This window comes from Rhincodon typus, chromosome 37 (genome assembly GCF_021869965.1).
Source record: "Rhincodon typus isolate 14 chromosome 37, sRhiTyp1.1, whole genome shotgun sequence".
Lineage (NCBI taxonomy): Eukaryota > Metazoa > Chordata > Chondrichthyes > Orectolobiformes > Rhincodontidae > Rhincodon > Rhincodon typus.
In genome coordinates this window covers 10,345,581-10,348,607 of record NC_063368.1, presented here as the reverse complement: position 1 = coordinate 10,348,607, position 3,027 = coordinate 10,345,581, and the positions used below count along the sequence as shown (strand labels likewise).

Below are 3,027 nucleotides of genomic sequence, written 5' to 3'. Positions count from 1 at the left end.
CCCCCCCCCCCCCCCTCTCCCTCTAAACTGAATTGAGTCAGCATCAGGGCATCTGTCACTGGTATAACACCACCAGAAGGAGAGGGACTCATTCCTAGAGCGCTGCTGATGTGGCCAAAGATTGTTTGTGTGAAACCACGAGCTTATGGCAGCTCAATGGCGAGAAGCATTTGGGAGGTCTGCTCACTTCCCATCCACACCAACCCCCTCCCCCAGACTGACTGGAGCCGGTGGTCAAAACAGTGCATATAAAATTTGCCAGAAAAGCAAAGCAGTGGTGGTCAAGGCCTAACTCTCTCTCTGAGCTACAGTTATGAGGCCCCACAGACAGAAAAGAGACTGACACACTACACCACACTTTACCTCAGCAGAGACAGAGAGACAAAAAAAAATTCAGAAACATGTGGGAGCAAGGACAGGAAAAAAGAATCAAGCGTACCTTCCATACAAACACAAAAAAGACTTAAAATCAAAACATTTTCAATTATCAATGGGGGATGAAAAACAAATCCAACTTGGAAGCAACGATAAACTGTTTTAGAGAGAAAAAGGTAAATAGCATCCCACATGGAAAACTGGCTAGAGACTTAAAAATAAGTTTCTAAAACAGGCTCAAAAACAAAAAAAAAGTTCCCTGGACTTTGTCGCAAAGTGGAGGGGGGGGTTTCCAGGATTACATTTTTTAAAGAAGAAAGAAATATAAAAATAAACAAGAGTCTGGAAGCAAAGACTTACAGGATGTTTGCAACATGGAATTCTCCAGATCGCATTTTGAAATGGGAGGGAAAAAAACGTTACATTACAGCTTTGGACAGTGTGGGGAGTGGGGGAGGTCATTTACTTTGAAAAATGAAGAATGAAAGGATTGCTGAGGGCGGTGAGGGGAAATCAAGAAAACGCAGGCGGCTTCAAAAACAGAGAGATCAAACAAACCCGGGTCTCGCCTCCTCTTACCTTTACATGGCTGTGCCGATGAGAGGCAGCTAGATGAATGCACTCACTCCACAGCGAAGCTGTGACACAGGAGACAGAGAGAGGAAGGTTGGTGGGGAAACCAGTCCTTAAACAGAATGAGGCATCAATTTTTTGGGGGGGGGGGGGGGGGGGGGGGGGGAAGGGGAAGGGGTAAGAGGAGGGTATGGGGAGCGATGGGAAGCTTGGTGCATTCAGCAGGATTGCACTAGCCTCACACACAGAGAGAGAGAGAGAGAGAGAGAGAGATAAAGACTGGGACACAGCTGCAGCGCTAACACTAGCGCAGCGCTGGTCCAGCGATCCGCGGTTAAAGGGCTGCAGCGGCCGCGCCTGCGCACTGTCACCACTCTATCCCCCCCACAACACCCCCACCATCGGGGAGGGTGACGTAATCCCTCCCCACCCCCCCCCCCCCCAAAACACCAACCAGTCTCTTAAAGGGGCCGCGCCTCAGCTTCCTTACGGGCAAGGCTGGGGAACCTCAGCAGCACCCCGGCGTCACGGGATACCGCATCACCGCATCATAGACACCCTACAGTGTGGGAGCAGGCTATTCGGCCCATCGAGTCCATACCTCCACCCCCCCTCCCCTCCTGAAGAGCATCCCACCCTATTCCCACATTTCCCACGCCTAACCCACACAGCCCGCGCATCCCTGGACACTATGGAGTAATTTAGCACGGCCAATCCACCCTAACCTGCACATCCCTGGGCACTATGGAGTAATTTAGCACGGCCAATCCACCCTAACCTGCACATCTCTGGACACTATGGGGGTAATTTAGCACGGCCAATCCACCCTAACCTGCACATCCCTGGGCACTATGGGGACAATTTAGCACGGCCAATCCACCCTAACCTGCACATCCCTGGGCACTATGGGGCAATTTAGCACGGCCAATCCACCCTAACCTGCACATCCCTGGGCACTACGGGGCAATTTAGCACGGCCAATCCACCCTAACCTGCACATCTTTGCGACTGTAGGAAGAAATGCGCACAGACAGGAGGAGAACATGCAAACTCCACACTGACAAGGTCAGAAGTTGCACGACACCAGGTTATAGTCCACCAGGGATAGCAAGACACTGGAGTCAGAGTCAATACAGTGTGGAGCTGGAGGAACACAGCAGGTCGGGCAGCAGAGGAACAGGAACACAGTTCTGATGAAGAGCCCCGACCCAAAATGTCAACTTTCCTGTTCCCCTGGTGCTGCCTGACCTGCTGTGTTCCTGTGGTGTGTTGACTATAGTCCACCAGGCTTAATTTGAAATCACAGGCTTTCGAAGCACTGCCCCTTTCACCTGCCGAATATAACGGGGTATAACCTGGTGTTGTGCGACTTCTGACTCTGTCCACCCCAGTCCAACCCCAGCATCTCCACGTCCACAAGAGTGTCACCCAAGGCTGGAATTGAACCCAGGTCCTTGGCGCTGTGAAAGGCAGCAGTGCTAACCGCTGAACCACCGTGCCACCTAATAACATAGGATGCTAGAACATAGAATCATAAGGTCACAAAATATGTGATACCAGAATGCAGAACCACAGGATAACAGAACTTAAGATCATGGAATAGAATAAAGAATCATAGGATCCTCAAACACAGGATCATAGGATCATTGAACATTGAACATACAATACAGAAAAGGCCCTTCAGTCTATTGATACTGTGCCAACAAAACAAAAACAATTCTAAATCTACAATACAATGAAATACTTTGGAGTTGGAAGCAAAAACAGCAGTTGCTGGGGAAACTCATCAGGCCTGGCAGCATCTGTGAAGAGATAAACAGAGTTAATTTGGAGTCCAGTGTCCCTTCTTCAGAAATCAGCTGTTTGTTACTCTATAATCTACATTAGCCCCACTTTCCAACACTAGCCCCATAGCCTCGAATATTTTGACATTTCAAGTGCTCATCTAAGTAATTTTTAAAGGCTGTGAGGTTTCCCACCTCTACAACCCTCCTAAGGCAGTGCATTCCAGACCCTCACCACCCTCTGGATGAAAATATTCTTCCTCAACTCCCCTCTAAACCTTTGTTCTTTCACCTT

The 3,027-nt window shown here is 49.3% G+C and overlaps 1 protein-coding gene across 1 annotated transcript in view; it reads right to left on the bottom strand.

The window, feature by feature from the left end:
* LOC125487132 (transmembrane protein 184B-like) overlaps window positions 1-994 on the bottom strand; it is a 31,602-nt gene extending 30,608 nt beyond the window's left edge. The window contains exon 1 of the mRNA XM_048617352.1: window positions 955-994. The gene's annotated coding sequence lies outside the window, so the exon portion shown is untranslated. The remainder of the gene's footprint in view (window positions 1-954) is intronic.
* Window positions 995-3,027: the final 2,033 nt, after the last annotated feature.